We start from the raw sequence: 15,410 nt of genomic DNA, 5'->3' as shown, positions 1-15,410 counted from the left end.
TTTTAAAAAAAAAAAAAAAAAAAAAAAAAAAAAAAAAAAAAAAAAAAAAAAAAAAAAAAGAAAAAAATAGGAAATAATATAAAAATCATCTTTAAGGACACACTAATTTTAAAATTCTATAATTTTAATCATGTGATCTACTTTTCTAATATTAACCTCCTGTCGTATAAACTTTGCAGAATACTTTTTAATTCTATAGTTCAATAGAAGGATAATTTGTTGGTGGTTAAAACGAATTTATATAAAATGACCTGGAAAATCTATTTAAAAAGCAATCAGTGAAAGTAAATATTGAATTTCTTCAATGTTAAATCTAAAAATCCATCACTATACTTGCTTTTTACTTTATTTGCTGCTTAACATATCTCAACAGTGAATCTATCATATCAACATAGTCATCATGATCCAAGCTGCAAATAATAGAGAGTGTCAGTGTCAATTTTGCTTTCTCACACTTGCTTCCCTTCACTTTATCTGATTTTAATAATCCCTGTCAAACCACAAACAGTCCAAATTACCTTCATGACACAGAAGCTTTCAAGGAGCAGACAGAATCTCAACTTTCATTTAGCAACTACAAAAGAAAGCTGTCCAGCTGGACAAATATTATTTCCACACTTGACAATCTCTACAGTTGAGCATGAATTTTAATTTTAACTAAACCTGCCAGGAGTTTGATATAAGCTTCTTGTTTCATGTAGATTGACTCACAGGATTATCAGACCAATGACTGTAATTGTGATGAAAGAACCCAGCATTTATCTACTAAGAGATAAATCATATACCAAAGCTGAGGGATCAAAATGAACATGAGATATTGTATAGGTATAGATTACAGGAGAAAAACTACTTAAATTAGGTACTTTACTAAATGAAGTCTAAAGATACAGCTACACTCGATGTAACTGTGAAAAGTAGCAGCTAATAAGTCAAAATATAAAACAGTTAAAATTTTACCCATAGACACCATTGAGAAACAGTTTCTAAAAATGAAATCTAAAGAGATTTAAAAAATTGTTTTGGATTGACTTGACTTCAAAGTCAGATTTCTAGAAAAGTTCTGTGTCAATTATAATAAAACTGATATTCTTTACAAGATATCAAAAAGTCCACTCCATACTAATCAGTGTGCCCTTGTACACACAATATAAAATTTCCAAATAAAAAAAAAAAACCCTCAGAGCAAAAATGAATAATGATAATAAGTTTGTAGAGGTATATTAGAATAAAAGTTACAGGGCAAATCTATACTAAGGATTATTATATCTTTCAAGTTAATTTATTAAACTTAAATCTAAAAGTTTCAAACTATAAAATATATCTGGTAACATTTCCTTTTAAAGCTAGGCCTGAATTCCTCCTAAAGTTATGAGATCTCACAATTGTCTAATGTCAGTCTTCCCTCCAACCTGGTACACCTGACCCTAGTCCTGGGTTCTTCCTTTCCCAATGGCCATTCCATTGGCTCTTTGACCACTGTTTCCCTTCCAGCTCAATGTCGAACACAGCTCATTTTCCTTTACCAACTCTTTTTCTTTCTATTCCCCTTGGTCCTCTGAAAGGATGATTTCATCCACATCGTGCCTTCTGCTACAACCTGTGTGTGGGAGCTCATGTCTGACTATTCAGCTCCATGCTGGAACACCCCTTGGATGTCCCACAGACATCTCAAACTTAAAATCTTATCTTCTCTTTGAAACTTTTTCATTCTCTTGATGTCTGTATGACAGTCAACAGCTCCAATTCAATAGGTACTCATGTCAGAAATGTGAGAGTCCTTCCCCACATTTCAACGTTCTCTCACCAACCCCAGAGACATCTCTCTCATATACATCCACCTCCTCCTATTATTGCCCCTGTGTACCATGCATAACCTTTGACCACCAACTCCCCATGCTCCGCATTTCCCCTTGGGCTCTGGTAACCACTATTCTACTGTCTGCTTCTATGAGTTCAATTTATTTAGATTCCACATGTAAGTGAGAACATTCCAGTATTTGTCTTTCTGTGCCTGGCTTATTTCACTTAGGATAATGTCCTCCAGGTTCGTCCATGTTTGAAACTGTGTAGGTTCAAACTCTACCATCTGGATTATTACAGTAGCTTTCTAGTTTCCCTATTTTTTTGCATCATTACCTCCTCACTCATTCTTTATCCTGTTACCAGAATGATCTTTTTAAAACAGAGAGAGGAATCGGTGTTGATAACAAGACTTTAAGTCTGATTGGTACTACAGATATACTCTTAAGAGAATGAAAAAAAATCAGAGGAAGGAGTTTACTTTGTAGGGGGAAAATAGTGTGTTCTTTTTAAAATTTTTTATTTCAATTTTTTTTTAATTGACAAAATATATATATTTATTGGGTACAAAGTGATGTTATGGTATACTTATAAAGTGTAGAATGATTGACTCAAGATAACTAACATATTCATTATCTTAAATACTTATCATTATTCCTTCTGTATAACTGAAAATTTGTACCCTTTGACCAACATCTACCCGTGTCCCCCCTTTCCCCTCAGCCTCTGGTTACCATCATTCTACTGTCTGCTTCTATGAGTTCAATTTCTCCAGATTCCACATGTAAATGAGAACATTCCAGTATTCGTCTTTTTGTGCCTGGCTTATTTCACTTAGTACAACGTCCTCCAGGTTTGTCCATGTTGTCACAAATAAAGAATTTTTTTTTCAAGGCATAATAGTATTCCATTTTGTATATATGCCACATTTTCTTTGTCAATTCATCCAACGATGGAGAGTTAGGTTGTGTGTTCATTTTAGAATAATAAATTTGAAGTACAAAAAATACAATTGGATATAAACATCCAGCAAGCATTTAGAAAAAAGAAAACAGAATTTGGGAAGAAGGGAATGAAGCATATATACACAGATGGACCATAGAATTTATCATCCAAACCAAGACATTTTTTTGAGATTAAAAGTGGATTCTAAAAATAATTCTAATTTTGAAATGCATATTTACTATCCAATTAAGTGATTATATTTATGGACTTCTACAATAATTATATTCAAAAATTGTATTTAAAAATAATATTCTTTCAAAAAGTCTGTGCTCTTTAAAGCAAAAGATTTTTGTATTGTTTGAACATTAAAATATGTAAACAGAAGATTCTTTATACATTCCTGTATACTTTAATCAATTTCTTAGTTGTATCTGTCATCCACAGATATTTTTCTGAAGAATGCATTTTTTTCAATATGACATTATTTTTATATTTTTCCAAGTTGCATTTATGGTTTGTAAATTTAAAATTGTTGACACCTTCAATTGACTCTTCTGTATAGATTATACAACTTTTTTTTTTTGGTGGCTTGCCAGTATGGGGATCCAAAACTGTGACCTTGAGATTATAAGGTTGTGCTCTAGCCAGCTGAGCTTACTGGCCTATATAGATTATAATATTTTTACCTGGGAAAATACTATCCTTCAGGTCCTAAGTTACTCGCTAAACATTAAGTTCAGAGCAAATTTTGCTAGATGGAGCATATTCTCAATTTTACTTTTTAATAATGAAATACATAAATATTTTAGCTCAAATATTTTCACAGGTACTTTTTCTTTTTTTTTTGTCTCCATGCAGAATGCATCTCTCTCTCTTTTTTTTCTTCTAAATCCTCCTGGTTTTATTAAGTTGGACAGGAAGTGCAATATTCCTTTTCAAAGACATGCCAGCATGTTATAGATCTCCATTTTTTTCGATATGCTTAGTTTGTGGATATCAAAGCATGGACTTTATCTTAATGATCTGCAATCCCTACATTGGTTTCAGTCCTTCATGCAAAGGCACATGTTTATCTCCTACACTTAAGACTTTTGATCAGAATGCCTTTCTTTGACCAGTAATTTAAGACAACAAAACTCATAAAATAAATTTTTATAATTATTTTGAATGTTTTGCTAGATTTATTGGATGAAGGTTGTTTTGTTTTGTTTTGTTTGGGCAGCTGGCTGGTATGGTTTTGCTAAATTTAAATGCTGCAAAATTGTAGGCTTTCTCAGTTTCACATCATTCTGAACCAGAATATAAAAATTTACCCAATAAAAAAAATCAGCTCCATCAAAATATCTCCCACATAAGTCTAGATATTTCAAAGCACAATTATGGAATTTCACAAATAAATCTTGTATACCATTTGAACTCTCACCATTTTACTTGTTTAATCCCCGCTTTGATTTCATGGGATACATTTCAATGTCTTCCTACTTATAAATTTTATTTTCTATAACCGCAATTCCCTAAAAGATTCACATAAACCAAACTGATTTACTTTCCACTTGTTGGATGCTTTATTAAAGATTTCTAATGAATTCTGAAGAAACTATGGTCAAAATTAAGAAGACATATTTACAAAAATCTTTAATACCATGATAGGACACTTCAGTTGACTTGCAAAGTAATTCTTCAAAGCCTTAAACATTTCTAAAATCTGAAGAGGGAAAGTACATACTGCCTTACGCACTTAATAACATGCTTAAGTTATTTTTATTTTACTCAACTTGAGTCTAGTCATAAAAATTTAGAGACTGTTTACTTAGTGTATTCATAAATATATTTGTACTTTTTCACAGTTACACCTTCCACTTGGATTTGTAAAATATTGCAGATTTTTTAATGTAATTATGAATTACTGTGTGCAACACAACGTATTCCAAACATAGTTCTCTCTACAGGTTGTAAACTTATTAAAACCATTTTTATGATGTTGTGTTCCACAAAAATATATTTAATATCACCAAAAGCAAATAGTTTTATCATTTATTTTGTAGTTTGTAAGTCAATTTATAATAGTACTGAAAATAATGTCAAGAGTTTCAGCTTTGACAGAATGAACTTCCAAATGTATTACTTTGATTTCACGATTAGATGAGATACTTGAAACATTATTGAAATTAAATGATTTTTTTCAGCTAAATTTATCCAACGATACTGATATACAACTGGCATCATTTAATTGTTGATGAAGATCTAATGGAGCCAATACTTAACAGCTATTGTCTAACTTTTCATGCATGTACAAGATAACTTGAAACTGAAAATGAGAGAGATTAATTGAGAATGGGCACTTGATCAAAATGAAAAGTCATGTACATTTTGATACACAAATATACATTTTGTAGCTAAGTATTGAAATGTAGTACTTTCGGGCATGGTCTTTATCAGGAAACCAAGTACTATTTTAAGTGTGCACTGCTGTTTTGTTTTGTTATCACTGTTGCCAAAAGGGTTATTACAAAATAAAAATGCATTACCCAACAACAAAATAACTAAGTACGTGTAGTTTTATACCATATTATACATGATAAAGACCTTGTAGAAACAGAGCTTTCAACTATATTCACTCTACGGCAAGACTGAATAAAGGCTAGAAAGTGTTGTGCAATACACTGGCCAGTACATAGGCCCAGCACAACTGGCTGACACTGATCAAGTTGCCAGCAGGGGTGTCAGTATCGAATACTTCTGCCACCACAATCAACCAAGATCTAACTGCTTGTGTCTGAGTTCATTCACTTTAATAGCAAACACCCTTCATGCTGTCCTTAAAAAAATATGTGTTTAGCTTTATTACTGCTGAAGGGTCCTAGGAAAGAGAAATGGGTTATCACCAACTTAAGCATATGTTAAAGCAAGAGTTCCCTTCACTACATTAGCATCTCACATATAAGACCATGTCAGAATTTAGAAGTACAAAGTATAGGTCTATCTAAACCTATTTTAGTTTATTTACATGTGACTATTAAATAACACTTTATTCAAAACTAAAAATCTGGGACTATTAAAAATGATAATGGGTCTGGCAGGTTAGCTCAGTTGGTTACAGTGTGGTACTGATAAGACCAAGGTCAAGGGTTTGGATCCCTGTATCAGCCAGCCACCAAGAAAAAACAAAAAAAAAAAGATAATGTAGTTCTCTATGGCATGACATGGTTGAAACTATATATATAGCATGATGCAGTATAATATTTTTGAAAAACAAACCATCCCTCCAAATCAAAAAGGATATACAACAAACTATTAGCAATGCTAATCTGTGAGTGCTGGAACTAAAAAGAGGCAGGAGAAAGGGAATTTTTACTCTTATTTATAATTTTTTTTTGAACTTATAATGAGCATGTCTTACTTTTGATACTCTAAGGAGTAAAAACAAATTTTTTAAAAATACAAGAAATATTACAAGGATTTAACTACTGTAGTCTCAACTGAGTAGTACAAGCAACAAATGATCTAAGAGTCCTGTAGCAGGGAGCTCCCTACGGGCAGATGGACATTTAAAATCCCCAAGAAAAATGAAGATAAAGGCATTCCTAAAGGTGGGAGCCCAGTGATCTTCCAAAATCCACAGCTTCACAGGCCCCACAATTGGAGACATTTAATCAAGCTCTCTTCAGTTTGGAGAAACATAACAACTAGTGAAAGGAGGAGATAAGAAGCCTCAGCCAGAAAATAACTTGAGAAGGAGGAAATGAGTTAGTCTGCTTATTTCTCTCCTGTTCCTAAGAGAACAACCTAAGGTCTTACTAACTTGCTTATTGTCAATATGTAATTAGGTCCCCATACTGATGTTTCTTTCTATGTACTGGGATCCCACTCCTAAAACCCAATCACAGCTACCTGCTCCAGATTCATGGACCACCAGCGACTGGGAGATCTGGTAAATAAAGTGATGAGAAAATCTTAGGAGCATATGGGCCGGCCCGGTGGCGCACTGGATAGTGCGCCGCTTGGGAAGCGCAGCGGCGCTCCCGCCCGAGGGTTCGGATCCCACATACAGACCGGTTCCCGCTCAGCGAGGCGCGGGAGCAACACCGAGGGTTGCGATCCCGTTGCCGGTCCCTGGTCCGGTACGGGGGCAACACTGAGGGTTGCGATCCGTTGCCGGACACGGAAAAAGACAAAAGACAAAAAAAAAAAAAAAAAAAAAATCCTAGGAGCATAAATTGGAACTGTTTTGGAGAGCCAGAGCAGAAAATTCATGGATGAAAATAGTAAGAGAAAAAATGAAAAGGTATGCTATAGCCAGGTATTTTAAGGCTTTTTTTTCTCCAGGAGGAAAGTATTTGGACTTTATCCTGTACAAAACAGGGAGTCATAGAAGGTTTTTTACTAAGGCAGTACATGACTAGTGTTTTACAAATATTTATAAATCAGGTGTTAAGATGGTTTGATGTGATGTGAGAGTACAGATGTAGGAATATCAAATAAATTAGGAGGATAGTGAATTAATCCAGATGGAGGTGATGATAAACAGGAAGAGGATGTGGCCATGAGAAAATAAAAGATAGCTTTTGAAATAACTTTTGAACATGTGAATAGATAGCCTGGGGCCACTGAGTGAGGGAGACAATTATAGCTGTGAGAAAACCAAGCAGTTGTTACATATTCCAGCCATCAAACATGGGCTTTAGACACAATGCACCAGAGAAGCCAAACAGAATAATGTGAGAATTATAAAGTCATGTTAAAAGGCAGAAAGCTTGTGGATTATGTCATTAGAAACTATCAAGGGTAAAAGCCAGAGTATGGCTTTCTGTGAGCAATAAAAATCAGTGTGGATAAAGATCAATTATGACAGTAAAGATAAAATAAAGAGGTGGGCATCATTCAGAGTAAGGCATGTTTGTTGTCAAAGGCTTTTACGGTCTTGATAAAGGCAGCCATAGATACCATACATTGCATGTACATGCTAGTCTTCATGAATCTAGCTGAGTAGTAGGTGACTACTATAGTTGCCCATATGGTTTTCTGCAGACTAGGGCCCAAGATTAGGCCAGGGTAGAGAGATGAGGCTATCGGGAAGTTTAGCTCTTAGTTTTAAGAGCTAAATTATTACAAAGGAAATTCTGAATTTTTAATACTGATAGAATGGTAGTTTATGAATAGATTTTTAAAACTTAGGAGAAAAATGGTGATAAGAAGGCGTGGCAAATACAGTATTAGACATGATGATTTTGAGTGAGCCATACGAATGGAATGTCTAGAATAGACATGGACGAGATGTAGAAGAGGAATACATGAGAAAGGATAGTGCTCATCAAGTCACACTGTAGCTCAGGCGACTATGACGCAGACAGTATTGTTCAAAGTTTTGGACTATAACCCACAGGTTAAGAAAAAAAATGTGTGTGTGTGTACATACATATCTTAAACAAAAGCTTCAAAAAGCATTACTCATCCTTAACACCTTCTCTGATATTTTCTATTCTATTCATTTTCCTTTTCTCCCCCCCTTTAATGCTGCTCACAGCTTCTAAATTGATTTCTCCATCTGTAGTTTGGTTCAGAGATTTTTAGGTTAAAAAGAGACCTTTGTGATCATTTTGTAGAACCATCTGTAAAGATATGACTGATAAATCCAGGAGAGAGGTTCTTGGAGAAAGAGTGAAAAAGAGAAAAGCAGAAAATTAAGGATTGACTTGTGGACCACTAACAGAGGGTAGGAAAAAGGACAAAGATAAAAAAAGTGGGGTCAGCAGTTGGAAAAAAAACAGTTATCAAAGAGGACAATGTTGCTGAAATGGGTAGTCAACAAAAGCTTTTTTTTTCCAGTATATGTTTTTGCCTGTACTGCAGTGTTTCTCAAAGTGTAGTCCTAAAATAATTTAAGCTGAATTACTCGAGATACTAATTAAAACTTCAAACACCTAGGCCCCATCCCAGATCTAGTGAGTTCAACACTCTTGGTGTTGGTCCGACATTCTTTTTACAAAGCATTTTTATCTCAATGACTCTGGCAAATCAGCTTTCAAAGTGGTAGTTTCCAAAAACATGTGCTCTCATTTTATACATTAGATGTATAAAAAGTTGTTAGGTGAGTACTTACACACCAAACCATTATTTCCCTAATAACTACCATGACTATTTCAGTATTATGTTCACCCAGACGGAAACAAACCAGTTTCTGGAGCATCCAGCCTTTAAACAAACATTTTTTATCCATCTAATTTTTCTGTATTGCTTATGAAAGAGATTGACCAAAAGGACTCACATCTTAATTATCTTTATTCAGTTTAGAAGCACATAATACTTAAAATTGAAATATATTGTTAACAGATTTCATTTTGATTTTGAACTGATTACACTGGACTTAAGTGATTAAGTATCATAATCAAGTGGCATTTAGCAGAACTCACAGGCAGAAAGAAAGTGCCACAGGGAGTTTTCAGAAAATACAAAAACTGAAGTTTGTGATTCGGACTCCAATAGCAAAAAAAATGGACTCACCCTTTATGTGGTGAGCTCTGCTAAAAAAATTTGTCAAATTATTTCCAATAGATAACCAAGAAGTATAAGGTGTGAACTCTTCTATTCCAAGATGGGAATCATAGGTAAGAACAACAGTAGTTAACATTTATTCACTTATGAGAGGCCCTGTTCTAAATCCTTTATATGCATTAACTCATTTAATTCTTATCACAATCCTGTAATGTATGGCTTTCGACCTCATTTCCCAGAAGAGGAAAAGAGTTAAATAACTTTCCTGAGATTCCATAGCTAGAAATAGGTGAGATTCAAACCCAAGCAGCCTATCTTGAGTCTGTTCTCAAACAGTATCCTACACTGTGATTTTAAGAGTCTTAGATGTTGGAACAATTATTTGCTTCTGTATAGAGAAAGACTTGTTTATGTTTTGGGATTATTTTTTTTCCTGCTCTTTGTACAATTGATTTCACAATGATTTGGGTTTACCATGATCCCTGCTTATGTTTAGTTATTAGATCTCATCATAATGTACTTAAAATATGACAGGAATCCCCAAATTAATGTAAAAATGGGAATTCAGTATGAAACATAAAAATAGAAATTTGTTTTAAAAGATACTTAATTCTTTATATAAAGGCAGGATGCATAGTGATAGTATAGTGATTTAAAGCTGTTTCTTAAATTTTAATATACCGATCACCTGGGAATCTTGTTAAATGCAGTTTTTTCAATAGGTCTGATATTCTGCATTTCTAACAAGTCCCCAGGTGATGGTGATACTGCTGGCCTGGGGATCACATCTTGAATAGCAAGGGTTCAGAGTCTGAACTTTGTAGTCACACTGCTGTGTTTGAATCCACCTCCATTACTAACTAGTTGTGTAACCTTCTCCTCATACACCTTTACCACATTTGTAAAATAGTAATATCATTAAAAGATTGTTATCAGGATTACATTAGGTAATCCACAGATAGTACTTAGAAAAGTCCCTGGCATATAGAAAGAACTCAGCAAATGTTACCTCTTAGTACTATTGAAAACTATTAAAAGCATATATTGTATCCCATTATAAAGCCATTTATAGAACTGACTGATCTAGAAGAAACACTAAATAAAATGTCATCATTCTTTTCCAGGCAGTGATGAGAACATCACTGTACATTGGAGGACATTAAATACATTAAGTTAGATCCACTACCCAGCTTTATTAAATACATAAATCTGAAACTGCTCTAAATGAATTTGCATGTAGCTGGCTTGGTCTATGATATTTAAAATGCATATTTTGTTTCTGTGCCAGAAAACTTTTTTATACTGCAGGTACATACTGAGTTGCAATTCATTTATTTAAATAGCATCCTCTGAATTTAGAAACAGTCATTTTTGTTTTAAAAATTTCATTTTAATGAAATAGATATCAAAACTAGTACTAGTATAAACAAAACAATAATTTTAAAAATATATTCAAGGAAGAGCACTGCTATAGTTTAAATGAGTTTGGAGGATTTAACCAAATACTTCACAGACATTTTCAAACCACCACACAGGGCAGCTTAATTATCTCTTGCTGCTGAGGACTGGGACTTAGAAAGAATATGACTTAACAGAATTGTGGTGATTCAATAATGATGTTATATGGGAGGGAACAGGGGATAGGAAGAGTAAAGTTAGGATAAGAAATAAAAATAAAATTTCATAGCACCTTCCCAAGTGAAAACTAAGAAATTTATCAAATTTAACTACTCATTGAAAAAACACAGAAGAAATTGATAAAAACCAGAAAGGGTAAAATCTGGTGGCTCAACCAAGGAGAAGATGAGAGCTATGCAGTGGTTTTGGTTAGTGGGACAGCAAGAAAAGATCAATAAATAATTTGCCTATCTTTTCATTTTTCCAACACAGGTGATGAAAAAACAATTGTGCAACAAATTCTACCATATTTATTTTTCTTAATTAAAACTAGATTCAACATAGACAATACAAACTTGTTCTGTGAGATCACAACAGATAAGAACAAAGGAAAAAGGAAGAATTTGGGTGAGTGGAGTATTCTCTCCTTCCTCTTTTTCCTTTCTCTCTTTCCCTGCAGATTGGGATAAGCAATAACCCTGGTTGCCCCTTTAAGGTCTGGTGTTGTACTAAAATTTTTAAAAATGCACAACACATTAGATTTTACTTTATATTTTACTTTCTATCACAAGTGTTACTTTTTAAAAAATAAGATTTTACCATAAATATGCTTTATATAAAGGACTGCCATATGGAAGTTTATAAGGCAGGGTTTACCTGTACTCAACTACATCAAATAAAGATTCTCCAAATGAAATAAAACTGTGCTTTCAGTGCAAAAAAATCAATTGTGTGAACTGTGACTCTTAATATCTATAGAAGTGATAGCCAACAAGATCAAATTGTTAGGATTAAAGGTATAAGAATAGAGTGTGAACAGAATCATACCAACATCATGTCTTGTTAATTGGGTTTACATTTTTCTGAATCAAATACCTGAAAAACAAAAATTTACTGAAAATGCTTTAGCTAACTTTTTCCACTTATGAGGCAGTTATTAGCTGTCTCTCAACTCCAGAGAAGCAAGGAATTCCACTCTAGTGTGACCTATTTATGCCTCTTAGATTTATCATATGCATTTTTTAATGACCCCAAACCAAAGGAAATGTAGAAACCTATTTGAGAAGTTGACATTAAGGTTGTGACACCAACCAAAACAACAAGAGAATCTAAAGTTAAACTGACACACAATCCCCAAATCAGTCTGTTACGCTCCTAATTTAAAAAACATTTACTATGTGAAATAGTGATGACATGTCAGCCTCTGCTTTGAAACTCCTAAATTTTGTCATTTGGTGTTTGTGTCACAACCTTAATATTATTTAAATATATTTTAATATCTATTATTTAAAAAATATCTTTGAATTGAAGGTACTCTAAAGCTTTGAAGAAGCCAACCTCAAAGCACTGCATTCCTAGCATGCCACTTTTATTAGAAGTAGTGCATAAAACATTTGCTGTTGACAAATCTAATTCATTAAAAGGTGAGATGGATGCATTTTAAAATAACTGGCTGGCATCATTATCTGCAGTGCCTTTTATAAATTATTCCTCTTTTCCCTTTTGACTGAACTTGTCACAGTTCCCTTTCAGAATCTGAGTGTTATGCCTTATAGTCAGTGCTTTCAACATTTTTAGACACGTCACAAGTTAAACAAGCAGTGGTATTTTATTTTCTAGAAATTAGAAAGGGTAACCGAAATATGGATTACTTTATTCAATTCATTGATTTTTAACTAAAGACGAGTACAGTCAGTTAGCGGTGGTTTCATCTCACACAAAGGATTTAAAAATAAAAGTATACTGTTTGTGTAGAATGGAGAATTTCAGAGAAAGAAACATGAAGAGAAAATCTGGCAGCCTTGCTGCACTATTGTGCAGAAGGCTTGGTTTAAAATTGAATTGTGCTTCCCCTGACATTGGAGATCAGGTACATCATAAAGTTGACAGCTGGCTGGCACACTATCCTCCTAAAGGAAAATGCTAGCTGTATTCTCTTACAGGCCAAAGGAATAGAATTAAAGAAGCCTTCAAGGAAACTGAGTAGGCACAGTACAAATTATTCAAAACATGAAGAAAAACATTTCTTACCTAATTTTATTTCAGAAGACTCTAAGAATGAGCTGGTCTTCTAATCCTAAGCAGGTAGAAAATCATTTCCTTACAAGTTGTCAGTAGAAGAACCGTCCTTTCTTTAATATCTTCAGCAGAGGTTTTTTTCCAAAACATATAAAATGTATCTACAAAATAATTGAACAAAGCTTTATCACTGCCACAATGGGGCGGGGGGGGGGGACATTCACAACATTAGTTGTCTACACTGGTAGTGACAGTATTATCATTAAATTATGATGCATGGTCTTGAGCCATAAAGAAGAGATGCTAGAAATACATAAAGACATCTCCATAATGGGATACCTGAGAAAGCTTATTAACAAGATACCCCATAAATTGTAGGCACATGGATAAAAGATGCACTTAATAAAATGCATATTTAAAACATACCTTTTATTATCACTAAAAATTGATTGTTCCAGAAGAAAGGTTACTCAAAGAAAGTAAGGCACCATATAAAACAAGCAATGCCACTCAATCTAAAGACTTTTTCCTGTTTAGTTACCAGTTGGCCCAGATTATCTATTAAAACCATCTCTATCCCCACTCTTTTGGATGATCTCGTTAAAAACAGATTCCTGAGGATACTGTTAAAAATGGATTCTGATTAAGATGATTTGAGATTGGGGCCTTAGATTCTATATTTCTAATAAGTTCCTAGGTAATGCCACCAATGCTGTGGGTCCATGGACTATACTTTCACTAATAAGGTTCCACCAGTCTATTTGTCTTTTTCTCCACCAAAGTACACTATTGTTATTGTTGGATATTGACCTTTTGCCTTTCCAGATAATTTTAGAATCTTTTGTCAAATATTATCCCCATGAAAAGAAAGACAGTTAGGAATTTGATTGAGATTGCATTGATCAAATTCGGCAACTGTAAAGCATTGAGTTTTCCACACCATGTGTATTGTATATCATTTCACGTATTGAGGTCTTATTGTCACATAATAATGCTTTATTATTTTCCCCATGACAGTTTTACACATCTTGTTATGTTAGATTTATTCATAAGCACTATATATTTTGAATGTTATTGTAAATAATGTCTTTGCAAAAATGTTTCCATTTTTTTGTTTACATTTGTATGTATGTGTATAATTTTTGTATATTGATGTGTTCATACAGGATATTTACTAAATTCTTATTTTTTTCTGATAATATTACGTCATGCATAAATAATGAGTTTTACCACTTTATTTGTAAAATCTGTATTTTTTATTTCTTTATCTTCTAAAAGAAAATTTTAAAAAGGTGAAACAATAAATGCATTAATTAATAGAAAAGGCTATTTTGTTATCCATGGTCATCCAAAACTGATCTCTTGGTTAGGGCTACTTTGTCTAAGAAACTGATATGAAGAAGGTTCTAATTGTTTCTTACTATATTTATTGATTTTCTTCATACTTCTTGCCTTTCTCTGGTATAAATCCTTAAATGTTACCAACATCCATTATTCTAAGCTGAATCTCAGTTGCTATTTCATCAGAAACAGGTATAAACCCTCATGGACAACTTGGCCATTCTGGGAAGTGAGTTTGAACAAAGAAGGACAAAGGAATTATAATGAGGGAAATGTTTCATTTCCATCTAAGGACTAAGGTGGAGATGCCAATGCTACGAAGCCATTACAGAGATACAGTACATCACCTACTCTATAGCTGAAATCACAGGGTTTCTTGGAAAACCCATAAATAATTAAAATTGCTTTCTTGATGACAATGTCAACCTATTCTAGGGCGAAGTGCCCTTCTTGATAGCTTTCAGCCAATCAGTTTGACCAAAGGAAAAAAAATTAGACTTACTGTTCCACATACTGTCAATGTCAACATTGGTCATTTGAGGAAAGGTGAATGTGTGTGATAGAAGGATGGAGGAAAAGATAAAGAAAGAGAAGGAGGCAGTAACTAAAACAACAATAAACATTATACTGCTAATAAAAATAAAACAAACTGTTTAAAAATATGTCTATCATCTACTACAAACAACAATTATGAAAAAGGATAGTAATGTAGAAATTGCTTAAAAGTGAAAACAGGACTCAAAGGGGCACATACACATTACACTGCAGCTGTTTAAAGATATGTGCACAAAATTTTTAGTTAGGAAGGTCAAACAGCACATATTTTTCTTCTGTGCCTCTAGATATCCCCTTAAAAAGATAACAAAGGTGTGTTGTGGGGAGGGGGGATAGAAACCCAGAACAATGAAGAGAAAGAGCTATCACTACAAATTTGTAGAAGGTAAGACAGATGAAAGAGAATTCACAGAAGAAATAGAATGGGAAAAGCCAAACTATAGAATGTGTGCAGAGAGGGCTACAATTAAAGAAATGACCTGATATTCTTGGCAGAAGTTTGGAGTAAGAAGTGAGGCTAAAAAACCCAGTCAACTGGAGGTTTGTCCAAGAAACACTGAAAGTCCTTTCCCACCTTTTGTACAAACAACTACTTTGTTTTTTTCCTGTCTGGAGGTAAATATCTGACTTCGAGTAAAGAA

General features: G+C 33.6%; 1 protein-coding gene across 1 annotated transcript in view; it reads right to left on the bottom strand.

Annotated features, from left to right (window-relative positions):
* KIAA0825 (KIAA0825 ortholog) overlaps positions 1–13,023 on the bottom strand; it is a 58,267-nt gene extending 45,244 nt beyond the window's left edge. The window contains exon 1 of the mRNA XM_008575760.1: positions 12,886–13,023. The gene's annotated coding sequence lies outside the window, so the exon portion shown is untranslated. The remainder of the gene's footprint in view (positions 1–12,885) is intronic.
* Positions 13,024–15,410: the final 2,387 nt, after the last annotated feature.

The sequence above is a fragment of the Galeopterus variegatus genome, unplaced genomic scaffold, assembly GCF_000696425.1.
Source record: "Galeopterus variegatus unplaced genomic scaffold, G_variegatus-3.0.2 Scaffold1235, whole genome shotgun sequence".
In the NCBI taxonomy this organism is placed as follows: domain Eukaryota; kingdom Metazoa; phylum Chordata; class Mammalia; order Dermoptera; family Cynocephalidae; genus Galeopterus; species Galeopterus variegatus.
This window is presented reverse-complemented; position numbering and strand designations above follow the sequence as displayed.